The 18,388-nt window shown below is 39.6% G+C and overlaps 1 protein-coding gene across 5 annotated transcripts in view; it reads right to left on the bottom strand.

Annotated features, from left to right (window-relative positions):
- tenm3 (teneurin transmembrane protein 3) overlaps positions 1-18,388 on the bottom strand; it is an 824,111-nt gene that overhangs the window by 311,625 nt on the left and 494,098 nt on the right. For all 5 annotated transcript variants that reach the window (XM_038714618.1, XM_038714620.1, XM_038714619.1 and 2 more), the window contains one exon: positions 209-271. The gene's annotated coding sequence lies outside the window, so the exon portion shown is untranslated. The remainder of the gene's footprint in view (positions 1-208; positions 272-18,388) is intronic.

The raw sequence follows: 18,388 nt of genomic DNA, 5'->3' as shown, positions 1-18,388 counted from the left end.
CACACACACACACACACACACACACACATACGCACACACACACGCACGCACACACACACACACACATACGCACACATATAAGCACACTGGCCTATTTGGCAACTGTAGCTCTTTGCCAGCCCTTGCAGCAGACATAGAGAGTGTGTGTGTGTGTGTGTGTGTGTGTGTGTGTGTGTGTGTGTGTGTGTGTGCAGTCATACATCATTACCTGTGCTGGCAGGTGTGATACAGAGGGGAGTCTTACGTTGAAGCATCAGTGTCGTTCAGGACTCTGCAGCAGTACACAGCATTGGAAAAAAAAAAGGACAGATTTTGGTGAGAAACAAAGTCTGGGCAAGTTAGAGCTGGGTGTATCATTAAAACGTCATTTTTTCCTGTGATGTACTAAAAAGAGACACAACACCTCCTCAAGATCGAAGATGCATAATTTTATTCTAGAAAATTTAAGGCATCAGGTTTCAGGCCAGTGGCTTTGGGTCCCTAGACTGAAAGTAGAGGTGAGTCATCCTGCCTTTTTCCTGTAAAACAGATTTTTTTTTCTTTTGATCTAATAAATTTGGTAATTGCTCTGTTCATTTTTACAGCGGTGAAAAAGAATCTTTCTTGCCAGCTTGAGGCCATTGCAACATTATGACCTGAAAGAACAATAAGCTCTGATGTGTAAAAAACACCTAAGAAGTTACTTTGAAAGCACGTGGAAGGTTGAGATTACCATTAATTTCAGGGGGTGCTAAATTACTTGTGTGTGTATAAGACATTAATGAAACCCATCCATTATTATTTAGTAAAAAGTGTATATGATGGTTGGTCATTTAAATTACATATAATATTTTATCATCACATCGTCAGGTCTGTGCACCTTTGGTCAGACGCCCACTCAGAAGCTACCGTATCTACCGTTTAGTTTACACCTTGCCACTAGTGGAAAGGGAGGTAAAAACACAGAGTAAAGACAGAGATGCAGTGTTTGTGTCAAAAGTCATCTTCTTTTTGCTTCAGATGTGATTTTTCTCTCTCTATTTCTCCCCTCACCAACACATACAGAACACCAAGCATCTGCCCATTTGCTTCCAAGCTGAAGAAAAGGAGATAAAAACACAACAGAGTGAGTGAGAAAGAAAGAAAATGAAACGAAAGTAACTGGTGGTTTGGTACTTGTTTTTTTTTTTTTAGGTTGCTACTAAATCAAAAATAGCATCAGATAAATCAGGTTTACAGGTTTGCCCTTACTGCTGAAACAAGGTAAACTGCTGAAATTACCTGAGCCTTGCTGACACGATCGGCAGGGAATCTCACAAATATCAATCATGTGTTATACTGATCAGACCTGCTTAATCGCAGTTGCCACACTCTCATATTTGTCTGTGGCTACACCAAATGAAAATGTTACACATTTCCACTCTTTGTGCCACTGCCAAAACACAAACACAGAGAGGGAGTGATAGAAGGGATGTAAAGATAACTGATACAGGATTTACAGGACATAGATCTGTACAGGGCTGATGATGTCACCTCCACCAGATTCATGTCTGTTTAAAGGACAAATATGTTCAGAGAAGCAGACCTTTCTGTAACTGACATGTGCATTGCATAGTATTCATTGAATAAAAAGAGCAGTTTCCCCTGCTGTTTCTGCTCTGCAAAAGGGAATAACACAAACCAAAGATACAAACAAAGCTACCGTCTTTGTCAGACAAACGGATGTTGAATTCAATTAAGCGTGGCAAAAAAAGACACTAAGCCCCAACTGTGTTAGAACATCTACCGCATGTGGAACACATTTTGTTGTTTCATAACATGGGATTAGCAAGCATAGCCACCCAAACCTGACGCGCTTCTTTAATACCAAGTACCCGCAAATACCAAGCCTGATACAATATTTATTATATTGCAATACATTTCTCTAAATACTTTACTTCAGCAGCACAGTTCAGTTTAAGCCTAACATAGTGTGAATATTAGAGAGGCAATTCACATATGTCAGCTAATTAGTTACATATTAAGGACATCACAGTTTCAATGTAATAGTTTATCTGTAGGAATGTTGGCAGGATGTGAACAGCTTCTCTACATGTCCATTATCAACAAAAATAAATTCAGCTGTAGGTTTGTAGCCACAGCAGGACAGTTGAGATGCTATAAATGTAACATGTACAGTGTAGACTGCGTGTCCAGCATGTATGCATGAGAGTAGTGGAATGAACTACTGTTTGACTATAACGCTCTTATATCTCCAGGAGTGGTCTGAACAGTATGAGTAGCTAAACTAAATGGCTTCTTTCACTTCCTCAACACATTCTTATTGCAGCTCTTACACAATATTTCACTAATCATTTTGTTATTATCATCGACAATGTTCATCTTATGAAAAATATACCTGTTTGCCTGAGAAGGATTTGGAAGGTGACAGAACGGTTCAAGGAGCACCACAGCTCTGGGAAAAAGCTGAAAATGAGTAGGAGAGAACTGCGAGCCTCTCATACAGGACACAGGACGTGCTCTGCAGAACATCTTTAACCTGTGTTTAGCCCATTCAGAGGACACTGCTGTCACAGGTTAATCTGTAGGCGTCACTGTTTGTCACCCAAAACCCAAGTGTGTCCCTGTAGTTCCATGCACTATCACTGCCAGAAAACTGAGTGGTGTGTAAGCACTATAGAATTGTTCATCCTTTGAATCCACTCTGACTAAATTCAGGTATCACTATCATAGAAACCAGTTGTCCTTTTGTCACTGCAGCTCCTGAGGAGCTGAAAGGACAGCAATCTGCCATGATGTTCACCAGGATGCGTAATATCAGTAATTAAATTTTCAAGTAGGCTCCATAAGGAGTATACAGTAAATACATGGCATTTTAAATTTCAGATGGAAACTTGTAGCCTTGAAAGATCACGTCACTGATATAATTCACAAGTAGAACAACATATAGACAGACCGTGGATATTATGCTTCACTAGGTGCACAAGTGACAACAAAAATAGACTGGGAGCATAGAAAAAATGCAGAGGGTTGAATATTGACAGGCATCTCCCTGAGTTGGTGTGGATAGATAGATTGTAGAAACAGACAGAGATAAAGAAGCCTTTCAAAATGCAGGCAGTGTGAGCTGGACATAACAGTCAATTAAATTGAGATTTCAGTTTACTTTCGTTCTTGTGAGCTATTTTTTGTAGTTTGAGATCTCTCCCTTCAACAGACCAGCAGAGGACCTCTGCTCTTGCTTTATCCTCTGCTCTAGGAAAAAGTCCCCGTGGACTTCTCCTCTCCCTCATTCGCCCGACACTCCGGAGCCACGATACCTCAGCATTGGCTCCCCTACACCAGACCTTCTCTACTTCCTTTCCTTAAATGTCTTCTGTCCTCTGGGGCGAAGAACATGTGCAGCAGTGTGTTCTGTTTATGTTCCATGCAGCAGTTCTTCACACCACGCTATCTTGTATTTATGTATTTTTCCTGCTTGAAAGAATAATATTAAAGTTAAACTGACCAGTTATGCTCTTCAACAGGACTTGTTCATGTGTCCATCACATGGTAGAGGAATACAAATACATGCTGTTTGCATTTAATGCTGTCTGAGCAGCATTTAGCAGGTGCAGTCCCAGTCAGAATCAGAATCAGGTTTATTGCCAAGTAGGTTTTACACACAAGGAATTTGCCTCTAAATATACATTTGAAAATAACATAACAACAACAGAAATACGTACAACATGATGTTTATTATAATGAAAGCTCTACAGTTTTGTGCAGGGATTTGCCAAACAATGACCAGGGAATAAGCAAACGTTCAAAATATGAAGTATAAAGAATATTTGCAATGTGCAAGATAGATAGATGTGCGTTAATGTAACGCATTGAAGGTGAGTAGACTTTTTGTTAACATACCATGTACTGGCGGAGGGGTACAGAGTTCATGGGGGTCCCCGGCCTTGTTGATGAGGCCGGCTGTAGATGGGAAGAAATTGTTCTTGTGGTATGAAGTTTCGTTCCTGACGGACTGCAGCCTCCTGCCAGAGGGAGTGTCTGAAAGTGTTTGTGTCCGGGGTGGGACGGGTCAGCCACAATCTTTCCTCCTCGCCTCAGAGTCCTGGAGGTGTCCAGGTCCTGGAGGCATGGGAGATTGCAGCAAGTCACCTTCTCTGCAGAGCGAATGATACGCCGCAGCCTGCCCTTGTCCTTGGCAGTGGCAGTGGCAGCAGCGAACCAGATGGTGATGGAGGAGGTGAGGATGGACAGTGTAGAAATGCACCATTATTATCTTTGGCAGGTTGAACTTCAACTTCATCTGCCCCAGGAAGCACATCATCCGCTGGGCTGTCTTGGTGAGGGAGGTAATGTTCAGGTCAAACTAAGGTTGGATACACCAGAATTTCTCCATGCTTGATTGTTGCAGACAAAACCATTACTGTGTCATATTTACAACAAGTAAATGGCAAATGGTAAATATATTGCACACATACACTGATGGCAGTGGCTGCCATGCAAGGTGCAACATGCTCATCAGAGGCAAGTGCAAATCACAGAAATACCTAGCAGATTCAACAAACCTCATTGATGCAAAGCCCATGAAAACAGTTCAAGTATACACAAAGTTTTGATCTGTACCCTGGACCCTGTTTCTGTTGACAGTGCTAACCACCGAACCATTTTGATGCCCGAAAAAGGGTAAAAACCCACAATACAGTCCTAGATACACATGTAATCACATATTTCCAAAGCTCAGCTCTGGCAAATTATTGTGACTGTTCCATAAAATAGTTATATGCAAGAGATGCAGACAGATTTGGAAGCATTCCTCACTTATATATAGGGCTGCACCTAACAATTTCTATTGATCTAACAACTAATCAGTTATTCTAAAGATATTTTTTATTACTCAAATAATAAAGCAGTGAATTTATGTAAAATAAATATCAAAAACTTTTCTCATTAATATTTAAATATGTTATTCAGACACATAAATCACGTTAGAATAATGACAATATTGGCATGTTTTTCTGTAAAGGTGATTTTTGGGGCTTTTCCCTTTATGTGATAGGAACAGCTGGAAATGTGGGAGAGAGAGAGAGAGAGAGAACAACATGCAGCAAAGGGCCGTAGGCTGGACTCTAATCCGGGCCACTGTGGTGTGTTACTTCTTTTTTTTTTCTTTATCTAGAACCTCCCTGCAGCTCCAAATATTTTTCTCTTAAACCCTGGCCCTCTGACCAGCCTTCCCTCGTCGGGAAAAAAAAAAAAGCTAACTCAACCCAACTTACTGTGTCCTCTCCTTTAGTACTGAAAAATTCACAATGACAATTCCAGCTCTAAAGCAAAAAGATGATGCTCACTTAGTCCAGTCGATGCAATGAGCAAACAGCAGGGAGAGAGTGAGAGTCATCATCGAAACAAACAGCTCATTTCTTAAGCAACATGCAAAGCCTTAAAAATAACCACCACACTTCAGCAGAATACTTCAGCAGACAGCCAACCCTCCTAACCAACTGACAAAATCTTTTTTATACAAGAAAGGAATAAATTAATATTTTACATTTGCCAAATTTATTAGACGGGACAAATAATTAAACATTTTTTGGAGACAGCGTTTCACAAAGATTATAAAGTTTCCCCTTACTTAAGGAAGTCTGGGGCAAATTTGCTGCCACCTCAAATTAATCAAGTGCAGGTTTTGCTCTGGATTTTTATTGAGATCTGACCTCAATAACAATAATATGAACACATTAAAAATACCAGGTGAACACAAAGACAAGATCGGATCGTGTGATTAACTTTCCGCATACAGATCACATGTTAATAGCAGGTGAAATCTGTGAGGCAGAGGGGGATCGTCCAGCCGCACTCTGGCGGTTAAGGTGAAGTTCAGTGAGGTTTATTGTAGGTGTGGGAGATAAGTTTAGTATTTTGAATTTAAAAAATGCTTTTAAACCATTTAAAGTTGTATGTCCCAGCCCTATTGCCAAAATTAAATAAAGAAGTTAGAAGTTTGTTTGCTAGCAATAACGCTAACAAGGCAGAAACATGCTGCCTTGATCATCTGTGCTATCCTGTGTACTGAAACAAACAAAAAAAGAGGCGTTGGAGAAAAGAGAACTGGAGGTGAGCTAGCATTTTAGGTTGTTAACGTAATACATAGCGTTGTGTCACCATGACACATAGGCAAGTTGAGTTGAGGCTCTTCTTCATCTTTGTCAGGGCCGACCAAAATTTCTGACATGTCAGACAAATACAGCCGTTCGAGAGCAGCTGGTCGGCCCTCGCTCCACCTTGTACACTGCACTGAAAATAACACCCCATGTAGATGAAATTCAGACTGACTCTGAAATGAGTCATGCTGCTCAAATATCAGATCAGAAACCGAATCAGATTGTACTGTGTATACCCAGCTTTAGACTCAGACCCATGTGCGTGTGAACATCCCTCTGCTGCCACTTGATTCTTTAAACAGGAGCAAACTAAATACTTGGAGCAAATATAAAACAAAATGGAAGAATGATTAAAAACATAAATAATCTATTTTAATTAAACAGCTTCTAACCAGCACATGCACTAGCATCAGAAATGGATGGTTATGTTGTTAAAGCAGGAAGGCCAGTAGATCAAGCTGCATTAATCTACAAATGGATCTACATGTGGAAATATTTTGGGTTCTACTGTTAAAATGAACAGTTTGCCGACTTTGTAAACAGCAGCTGTTCTACAACAACAAGAAATCTGATGCTTTTTTTTTTCTTTTCTTGTCGTTCACACTAGATTGTTTTGAAAACTGTACAACCCTGCTGCACACACCTCTACACACCTCAGATTCTATATCTTGGTTTTCTGCTGTTTATGTGCAGATGTTGGATTGCCAGGCCTCAAAACGCCTTTCCAACTTTTTCTGCAGTTTGTTCAGCATTTCATGCTTTATCATTGAAATGCATTAGTGTGCAAATGCTGCTGTGTTTGGAAATGTTGGGATATGATGTGACAATGTTCAACCTGAGAGTAAATGTAATCATCTTGTTGATTTGTCATATAAAATGGGACACCTAACTACTTTTTATTATTAATTTCTACTGTTATTGTACAAATTAACTGTCATGTGCACCATCAGATGCCAAAATGATTTCCTTAAAAAGCGTCTTTCCATTTGCTGGGCTGTTGTTGCCATGCATCACTGTGACTGGCACAGCTGTTTCAGAGCAGTGAGACAAATGATGTGACTGGCTGAAAGTGTATTTATTGACCATCACACCCTGCAATCTATATTTCACTTCGCCCAGCCCTTTTGCACTTTGCGCTGATGCACCTCCATGAAACAACATAGCAAGTGCGCCTGGAGACGCCCACATAGTCCGTGCGCCCAAGACCAAGCACTTTGCGCTCGTCATTGCACTTGAGCGATCAAAATAGACCCAGACCAAAAAGATATGCATCTCTGTTCCAGACATCCTGGAGAGGGTTGTGTTGGAGGAAAGTGTATATTTTCTGTAAAATATGGTCATGAATGGGGAATGAAATACTGTAGATGTTTGCAGACTTGGATACTGACAAGCACAAAGGCCTCTAAGAAACAGTTTTAACAAATCACATCACTGTTGGGACAGAAGTCAGAAAAGGTCACTGCAGAAGTGAGTAGCATCTAAATAAAGCTATGGGATCTCACAAATTTATCATCCACTCATCCTCTGACCAGCTACACTGAGCTACTAACTCAACTTGCATTTCTAACAGTAAGTTTGCAAATAAGATGCAAACAGCTACACTCTGGTGCCGGGGTATCATGCCCAAAGAGCCCTCACTGTCACCTTCTGCCACTAGGGGCCTTAAACTTTCCAACCTTTGCTGTGTCCACCAACTCTGAGTGCAGGTCAATGTCAGCCCACTGGTGCAGTCAGACTGTAATTAACCTGCCTTTCCTGCCATCTGGAACTCCGACAAGGGATTGTCATCCATTTCCCTACACCACCAACACCCATAGAAAACAACTGAAAACAAAAGAATAATCAGCCAAATGCCACAAATTATCACCCTAATACAGCATTATTTGCCAATAAGCTGGGGAGCTTCCGCAAAAACAGGTTAGACTATCAACAAAAGCGTTTTTACAGCAGGAACTATTTCCCAACTGAAGCCAAAATGCTCTGTAAGAGACACTAACGGATTTAAATATTTTCAACCAATCATCACATCAACGGCCTTCTTTTCTTGTGGCATTCACTGCAATAAGGAATTCTGATGATTCCTTTAATTTCAATAAACTTCACCAATAATGCAGAGAATTATGCAGAATTACTCCAAATTATTACCAAAACCAAAGTTTCAGTTCCACCTCTCTCACGTTCCACACGTCTGCTTTCTATTTCTTTCTTTATGCTATCCTCTCACTCTCTCTCATTATGCATAGGTGGTTTAATTAAATTCATACATCTGTATAACTACATTATCAGCGTCCTCTCTGGGTGAAAAATATCCATTCAGATTGACCGCAGACATGTGGGCCTGTCTGAACAGGATTATCAGCAGCAGAGCACAAGCCACCAAGTGAGTTCTAGTGAAATAACTTTCGTTTCTACCAGTATCAACATCAGCAAATGTCCCTGCTGGCCCTAAATAACCAACTCTACTTAAAACATTCATGCAGGAGGAGAAGTGTCACCTCTTACGGAGTTGCATTTAAACTAAAGTGGATCTGAGGGGACTCGCTATCAGCTCTGAACATGTGGTGCGTCATAATCATCACAGGAGAAATTTTTCGTCGAGACAGCCTGTTAACTGTGAAATGCAAGGGAAAATGACATGCAATGCAACTTTCTTCGGGTTAATTGCAGGAGCATCATGCTGCGCCAAGTGTTTCGTGCTCTGTCTCTGTTTGGGTCTGCTCAGGTCAGCCGCATTTCGCGTCATTTTTGTCAGCCCTTCAGAACGATTCTCTTAATATGATGATGGGTATATGATGATGACGAACTCTCGAATTAAGACACTTTTAGTCTACAAAATTAAGTGCTCTGACATGTCAGTGTGCAAAATTCAGGCGAACAAACACTTTTGAGCTTAAAGAGTCACCACTGTGACAGAAATGTCAGCAGACAGGCCTCCTCACTAAGGCCGAAGCCACTGCTGGAGGATCCATCACGGGCATTTGAGTCACACCGAACATGCACCTGTTGGTCACGCAACATCATAGGTGTGTTTGATTTGACTCACTCAGCATGCTCGCCGGGTAGGCCATTAAATCAGTTATTAATTAAAGGTCAATGCAACCTTTTACCCAACTGTCTACCCAAGGCGCACACAAAGAAATTCAGCATGAGACTTAAAACATGGACATACACTTATATCAGAAAGCTCTACTGTGACTGGTGCATTGCGGCTTCAGGAATGTGGGACTTGTAGTGTTTGAAGCAGAGATGGATACACGATACACCAACACCACCCACACAACCCATGCCACACCTTACATAAACAAGAGAACTGAACAATATTCATAATAAGAACTTTAGTAAAACAGATGTAAAATAGAAAACAGGGAATGTGTTGCTCTACAAGGGGAACATCCTGCTCTGTAAATCTACATCTGTCCACTGCAGAGGCTCTATCCACAACCTGGAACTAGTAGAAATGAGTGGATTAGTATAATATTGTGACATAAAAAAAAAGTATAATATTCATGTAATAGTATACTGTATAACAATAATAATATTAATAATTTGTTAATTATATGAGGTTACTATAATCATAATTTGTTCTATAATTTAAATGGTAATATATATAGCTTACCACTAGTATAATATTAATTCCAGTTGGACAAGAGAACAGTTTATTTGTTGTTGGTTGTTTTGATTAATTAAATCCTTTTGCAAAAAAAGGTCTCTATTGTGGTTAGTCTCTAATTTGTTAATGCTAATTAATAACTTATTAATACTCATAACCATGATCTGAAAATAAATGTTCACTGCCTGCCACTGTGCCATGCAAGTATTTTATTTTTGTCTGCCATAAATATTATTATAAGGAATAACATTCAGCTCATTCAGGCATACGTTTAATAAGTTAATTTAAATTATGTTGTCATCCGATGTACAATAAATTTCCACATAAATTTTAAATGCATGTTTTTATGCACAAAGGACCCAGCGTCTCTCAACACATGAGGTATTTCAAAGGTACCGACAGGAAACACAAAGCACACGAGAGCTTGAAGTTCACCCCAGAGTATTGTACAGTGGTCAACACAAAACCCACAGTTCAACCACCAATGAAGTCCTTATCTCAGTTCAAATCTCTATATGTCAACAAAAAAGTCCTCTTCTGGATCCCAGCAAGCAAACAACAACAAAAAAACTCTCTGATTTCACCTGCTCCTGCCTACAGTTGACCTGAATTTGGCGGATGCTAATTTCAGACTCTGATCCCAAGCATCCGTGCATAACAATGACTTGGACAGTTTGCTATAGCATTCCAACCTTTTTCTTAATGACCCACTTCATCCAGGCTGTGATCAGTCGAAGTAATGGAGTGACATGAGTCCTTTTAGGCTGATCAAAAACCAGACGCGCTGCTGCGTTCTGAACCATTTATATGGGTTTCATGATGGAAGACCTACTAGGAGGACATTGCAATAGTGGAGGCGAGAGATAACCAAGGCCTGTACCAGCGTACTGAGTAAGGCAGGGCCTGATTTGTCTTATGTTGTATAAAGCAAAGCAGCACGACCACGAGACAGCAGCAACAAGGTCTGTGAAGGACAGCTGGTCATCAATAACGACACCCAAGTGGATAGACTGCTTGACTGGAATGACCAAGCGTTCAGTCCTCATTGAGGACAGATTGTGATCCAATCGGCTTTGTGACCACACTGAACAAGTGTAGTATGTAGTGTTGTCAATCCACATATAACAACTACATGGGTGGAAATAGGTATCAGTCTTCCACAAATAAAAATATATGATTTGATTACATTAATGTTTCAGTTGAAATTTACAAGAAATATTTTATTGCTACTGTGTAAAGGGAATACTGCTGGTAAAAAAATGTTTGCAAACCACACGTTATTACGTTATTATAGACTGTAAAGTCTATGGTATATAGCAGTACATTTAAATTAAAATTGCACAATACACTACTTTAGAAATCATTATTCAATTTTACGTGTAACAGTGCGATTAATCGCGATTACAATTTTTTATCGTTGCCCAGCACTAAAAATAACACATTATGAAGAAAGGTAGTGCAAGAAAATGATGCCAGATTAAGTTTCTGGCTATGCTGTTACATATGAGCACCGCTGAAGGGAGAAGAATTGTATTTATTTTTCACTTTAGAGGAAAACAAATCACTGTGGAAAGCTGGCTCAGTACGCAAAAAACGACTTTGTTAGAGTGATGTAAGTATTTCTTACTTTTACCCCTGCACAATGGTAGGCAGATGTGTGCACCACGCAGCTCACTTGCTCCAGGGATCTTTTTTTTAATATTAGAATTGAAATTCTAATATATGTTTTAAAAGTTGACAAATGTGCCCATATTTTTAACCTTACTGCTTAGGTTCTGTCCAAGAAAAAGAAAATGTTGTATGGGGTAGAATTTTTTTAAGATCCGCTCAAATTTCATCTGGTTTTTCCACAAAAAAAGTTTTAATACCTTGTTAAAATGACACCTTCCCCGTCATTAATAATCCAGATATACTGTATATGCAATATGATTTAAAGTATTCAGGTGAAATTGACTGACTGGTATAAGGACTGCATTTTCAATTTTGTTGTTTTACAATTTGTTAAAATTATTTCCCCATCGACACAGGCTGCGGCAATTATGAAAATGAAAAAGGGAAATAACATTTCATAACAAAAGTTTAGTTTTATTCATTTCTGAAATTACTTCACAAATGGCTGATTTCTTTATATATTTTACACAATTTATGCACATGATTATTGCAGCCCTCATTCCGCCTTTTCTCACTTAAATTTGGATTTTCTTCACAGTTAACAGGAAGAATTATTTTTTCTTCTACAGTCACGAACAGGAGCGACGCTACAGTGCGCCTGGTGCTCAGATTAAAGAGGCAGCGGGGAAGACAGAGAGGAGACAGGGAGAGGATGAAAGTGAATGTGTGTGTAAACGTGAGTGCAGAGGTCAAAGGTGATAAATGTTGAAGATGTAGTGAAGACTTCTCTGGTACACACATTTTCACGTCAAAATCATGTTCAAGCTGGTCCACACTGTCTATCACTTTTCATGTTCCCTTGTGCACTTGAGTCACTGGGCCGAGGGCATGGTGCAATTTTACAGAAAGGCACACACACACACACACACACACACACACACACACACACAGAACAGTGCATACACATAGTAGTGTTTAAGGCTGGCTGAGCACCAATGAGCCTGCTTTTAATGTAACCAACCAGCCAGTAAGAGGCACACACAACCAGTGTGCAGAAACAAACTGCATTGCACTGTGTGTGTGTGTGTGTGTGTGTGTGTGTGTAAGCCAGCAAGAGACCCACCCTTTCAGTGCAGTGGCATTGACCTTTTAACACATTTTGGTGCATGTTTCTTACTGGTTAGCTTGTTACATTAAAAGCACTGTCATTGTGTGTGTGTGTTTGTGTTCACAAAGCACAAATAACCCCATACTGTTAATGAGTTCTTTTTTGTTTTTCACTCTCAATGTTTGAGAAATTTTAAAATACATGAATTATGCTGTTGATATTGATGGGGCTGAAAGTAACAAAGCTGATTCTAACAGTATGGTTTTTTTCCATTGCCTTGTAGTGGACAACAACATTAAATTATTACAACATTTACTAGTTAAAGTGAACATACGTTCAGATAATTTAGAATAAAAGCTGGAAATGCTCAGCTCTAATGAGGAATAAATGAACATTTATAATTTTTTACATCCATGCTGTCACATTGCTAAAAAACATCTGTGTGGAAAAAAGGACACAGATATTGATGTGAGATAACCTTATCATATCAGTCTGTGGACATAAGGTCTGTGCTCTAAAGTGTCAGGGAGACAATTCATTTTGTTGAGGATAACATTTCTACAAAAGCAGAAAAGGCCTATTGTCAGTCTGAATTTTCTTTTCAGAACCAATTCCAGTAAAACTTCCCATGTTTCATGATTGACTTCCAAAATGTTCTGAACTCTCCACTTTTCATTCACCTTCATTTGAAAACTCCATATTTTTACATAATGTATATTGCCACATGTAAAGCTTTTATAAATCTGATCTAAATATTTAGCACTCAAAGCACATTGTACATATCCTTTAGGGGTGGGAATCACCAGAGGCCCCACGATACGATATTATCACGATATTTAAGTTGCGATTTTAAATATATTGAGATATATTGTAATTTATTAACTTTTTCCAACTTCCAATTAGGTCCCTGAAGTCAAACTTTGTCAACATCTGTTTATCTAAAAAGAGACATTTCTCTGTTTGTTCATATCACTTTTTCAGTCCTCTATAGGGTCCTGTTAAGTTTTCTAGTGGACTAAAAAAGCAATAGATTTTATTATTCTAGTACCAAAAAGTTAAAACTCCTCCTTTCTGCAATTTTTATACTAAAATATCGATACTTGGCGTCCGTGTATCGATACAGTATTGCCATGGCAAACATCACGATACTCTGCTGCACCCCTAATATCCTTTATTACTTTTCTCTTATTTTATTTTATTTTTTTACACAATGTCTATTTAATATTTTATTTATATATTGTATGTTTATTGTAATCCACCCAGTCACCAAAGCAAATTCCTTGTATGTTTAACCCTCTATGGCAATAAAGCTGATTCAGATTCTAACTGGCTCCCCCATATTGTGAATAGTTATCATGTATAGAAAAAGATTCAGATTTGCATTTCTGCTTTGTGATTTGCTGCGCTTCTGCATCAATGTGAAACAGCACATTATCATCTGAACAAATCTATTTGATCTATTTTGTATTTGCACCAACACTCTCGCTCCCTCTCTCTCGCTCTTACACCCTCCTGCAAAGCCAAACTAACCTCCCCGCATACACACACACGGTTCTGTCAGTGGAGTGTTTGACACTGAACAATTGACACATGGGAGGTGAAGGGGTGAATTGTCGCTAACTCCATCCTGTTACAGTTTTTTTTTTTTTTTACAATTGCTTAGACACAAAAAACAAAACAAAAAAAACACTCAATTAGTGAAACCAGACACTCAAGGAGCAGTATCTTCAGAGCAGGATTACTACTGAGTATTTTAAATGTAACTAAACAGCAGCAACAGTCACTATATACTAACTATACTCTCTATATACTATATACCTCTCTGCTCTGCTGATGGCTGACTTTGGGTTTCTATGATGTTTCCATTGATTTACTGGACGTGCTAATCAGTCCTATTAGCCCCACCCATAATGATGTCTATATTTAACAGAAATATGTCAATATTAGTAGCCAGTACTATGAGTAAATTATATTAGATTTCTTCAAAGCTTATTTTAGATCAAAGTGAAATTCTATGAATATTGTTTGCTCATTTAAGGTGTGTATGTTCTGCCATTGTGGGTGGGTGTTTGCACAGGAAACTATCAAGTATGAGACAGAATTCTGCATACGGTGTTATTCTAAGTTGCACTGGCTGCAACAGCACTAAGGACGGCAGAAAGTACTTCCCTGAGGGAGAGGTGCCAAGTGAAAGTCAGCAAGGGCACATTAAAGCAACTAACGCAGAGAGGTGTTGATCTCCTAAAGGGGCGAGACGGTGAGCTCAGTCTCATCGCAGCCCAGCCTGATTCTGAGCAGCAAAACATTAGTGTTCTTTGTTTGTTTGTTAATAGAAATGAGTTATGCCACTTGGAAAACTAGAGCAGTTTGTTGTTAGCTTCAAAAGAAGGCTTAAGTGATTTACTGCACTTCGGATCCCAGTGTCCCCAGCGTGTCCCATCAAAAACAGTGAAGTAAATAAGCATGCACACAACATGCTGCTGTCACAACGCAGCATATGTATATGTCTATTAATCACATTAGGGGCCTTTTTGTTTTTTTTATATACGTCAAACTCAGGCAAAGCTTTCTCAATGCCAGCTGCTACACAAAGACCTCAGTGTGCAGCCACAAACTATCAGTACCAGGAGAATGATGGTATAAATCTGATCCAATGAATGTGTGTGGACATATATTTAGGCTAGTCTTCACACTCCCACTCTGATGTGGCCCAGTTCTGATTAGACGTTTATCTGATGTAATAAAGTGTAAACGACAGAAAAATAAAAGTGCCGCAGATACCAGTATTTAGGCAGAATAATGGCCATAAAATTCACAACAGAGCGTGCCAGACCTGTAATGGCCATCGGGAGAATTCCCAGTGGCCTGGCAAGCTGAATGGCGTGCTGTCAGCCCAGTGTTAAAATGCTACATGAAATGGGTAAATCAAAGGAACATCACATGTGATTGGTTGTATGTACATACTGTACCGTTTCAACTGAAACAGGCCCCACCCTCTAGTGCTGAACAGGCTGAACTCTTATCAAAATTGCAATATGACCTACTGCAGTTTTCAAATGCACTCAAGGAGGTGCAGTATTTGCTAAAGGCGTAATGTGTATCAAAATTTCCATCTTAAATTAAATATTGTCATGCTGCAGAGATATTCTGGCCTACACGCAGACACGTGCAGAAGGGGGTGCGCTGGGTGCTTCAGCACCTGCCCTTTTGCCCTTTGATCCCCAGAGCGCCCTTTTGTCAATGCAAACTGTCCTGAATCTATTTATTTTTAAATTTGTAAAGGCCCTCTTGTTAAGGCCTGCCCAATCAAACTGTAAAATGAATGAATAATAATTTTGCAGTAAATAAAATGACCCACATGATGACCTTTCACCTGATGACCTCATCCATGACGAGCCCTCCCGTTCACACACCGTTAGTGATTCAGCAGCTCTGCCTGCAGGACACCTTCGATACCGCCAGTAAGAGGGGTTTGCTGCAATGTGCTTGTTGTGGGTTGTTGGATGTATTTTAGAAGAAAGACACAAAGAGGGCAGCACAGTAGTTGTTTCTTGCTGTGTGTCGCCTGTAGAAGTAACGTTAACACTAACACTATGCCCGACAGCTGTTACATCCACACACAGATAAACAAAGGTGCTCTGTTCACTTCGTTCTTGCTGTTTGAGTGAGAAAAGTTTCACGGGGAATGAGAGGTGTGGTCTTTTTTATGTAATTTTAACTAAAAAATTTTCACTTGAACTTGGATTATTACAGTAACTTAATAAAAGTCTTGTTTAATTCAGAACAGTATTGGAATAGATTTACATTTGAACAGCAACAGCAAAAGCACTGCAAAAACTCAAAAACTGGAGAGACATATAAAAACGTCGGCGTCAATGTAAAATAATCTTCCTGACATCAAAGTTAAGAGCGAAGAAGAAAGGGCCAAAAAGGTATGAATTGTTAAAGTGAAAGACTAATGCTAGTTTATTTATTTAGATTTATGATTAGACAATAAAAATCCAAATATATCTCAGATTCACAATGCAGTATATAAAATCATCATCACAATATTGCATACTGCAGACACACAAGCAAGCAACACACAAGACACAAACACCTCATTTGTCTCACTCTTACTTACCGCTGCCATGGCCACCCTCATCCTTCCCCCCCGTTAATGTTTCCTTCTCAGGTTAAACCCATACTTTTTTGAATGTGGCATCTTATTTCCTCTCCCTGCAGCTCTGGGTGTGCAGCAGTCTGTGAGCATGGCAGCGGCTGCAGCACTACAGCAGGTCAGTCACTGTGAGCCACACTCAACAATCTTTACATCTTTTCATGGTCACATAATTGTTTAATCAGCTAAAATATATCCCATATTTGTTTTAATATCTCTAGTCACAGATCACCACCATTAGTATCAGCAGCAGCAGCAGCAGCAGCAGCAGCAGCAGCCCTTCAACAGCAACGTTTTAAAGCAAGAGCTGGGTATTCCCTGTGTTTCTTATTCAAAACAGCCTCACAGCATTTGCTCATGTATCAATACAGAGGCATCTTTATACGCATATCAGCAAGGAATATGTAACAATATATTTCTGGATTGATATTTTGGGAACAGCCCTTTTTAACTCCTTCTTCCATGTGTCCTTTGAGCACCTGCCCTACCAAAGGTCTCTGCATGGCCCTGCCTACACGGTCATATTCTACAGACTTTGAGGTTCAGTGGGTCATTTTTAGGAGGATCCATTGACAACATTTTTCAGTGGTGTATAAAGACCTTACATAATGAACCGTTATGTTTTTATTACGTCAGAATGAGCTTTTGCTATCTATATATACACCACATGTCCCCTTACACGGACATTGTCATGTTGTGCTGCCATGTTTCTACAGAGCACATGAATGCCCCGTGAGTCGCTGGTTGCAATTCACAACCCTCACCACTCGATGCCGCTAAAACTTACACACTAAGAGAACATCTTTGTTTGGTACAAGGTCGTTGCAGAAATCACACCATAATCAATTAAATAGGTTTTTCATTGAAAATGAAATTCATTTTTTTATTATAATTGTAAAAATGATCATTCTCTAAAATATCGCAAATCCTATCACTATTGCAATGTCAGTCAAAATAATTGTAATTAGATATTTTTTCAAAATTGTTCAGCCCCATCACCATCCAAAGGGCCCCAACTGACATGCAAGAATTTAATAATTCATCTGCTTTTAGAGTAAACTACTTATTTAACTCAATGTATAGAGACTTGGTTGTGGGAAGAAGGGTTGCTGAGGAGGCTGCAGCACCCACTAAAACCCCGGCATTAAACCATCAATTGATAAAAATAAGCAGCAGAAAGAGAAAGCGAGAGAGACAGAGGGATTGTGTGAGTATGGACTGAAGTGTCGACGCGATATAAAAACGTTCTTTGATCATGAAGCCTAATGTTACCCTGCAGCTCTGTGGTTTATCAGTGAAGTGTGAACTCCACTGCAGACTGGAGTCTGTTAAGAGACAGGCAGTCGCTGTCTCCTTTATGAAACTTCTGTGTCCTCACTGCGCTGCATTATTAGAAACTCAGATGAAATGATCGTGGTTCACATTTGTCTTTCAACCAGGTGCTGTCGCTGTCTCTACCTCTTCCTCTCCTTCAGTTGTCATGGATTACTTCCTGTTGGTGACTGTGTCGCTCCTGTGGCTGCTTTGACCTGAGTGCATTTTTATTAATGGGACCAGATGAGTATAAAAACCCAAGCATTGTCTTTAAAAGGAAGTACTGTCTTTTAGAAAAAGACATCACATCAGAACGTGGCTGTGCAAACATTGACCCTAGAGAGCACAGGCAACAGCCCACTAATGAGGATAAAAGGGCGACATTAAGCGGAATATAAGTATACAGTCCAGTGAGCCCAAAACCTAAAGCCCCCATATGGGGACAC

This window comes from Micropterus salmoides, unplaced genomic scaffold (assembly GCF_014851395.1).
Source record: "Micropterus salmoides isolate LMB-PRFRI ecotype aquatic unplaced genomic scaffold, ASM1485139v1 Ms_hic_scaffold_12, whole genome shotgun sequence".
NCBI lineage: Eukaryota > Metazoa > Chordata > Actinopteri > Centrarchiformes > Centrarchidae > Micropterus > Micropterus salmoides.
The sequence above is the reverse complement of the archived record's forward strand: the minus strand, read 5'-3'. Positions and strand labels throughout refer to the sequence as shown.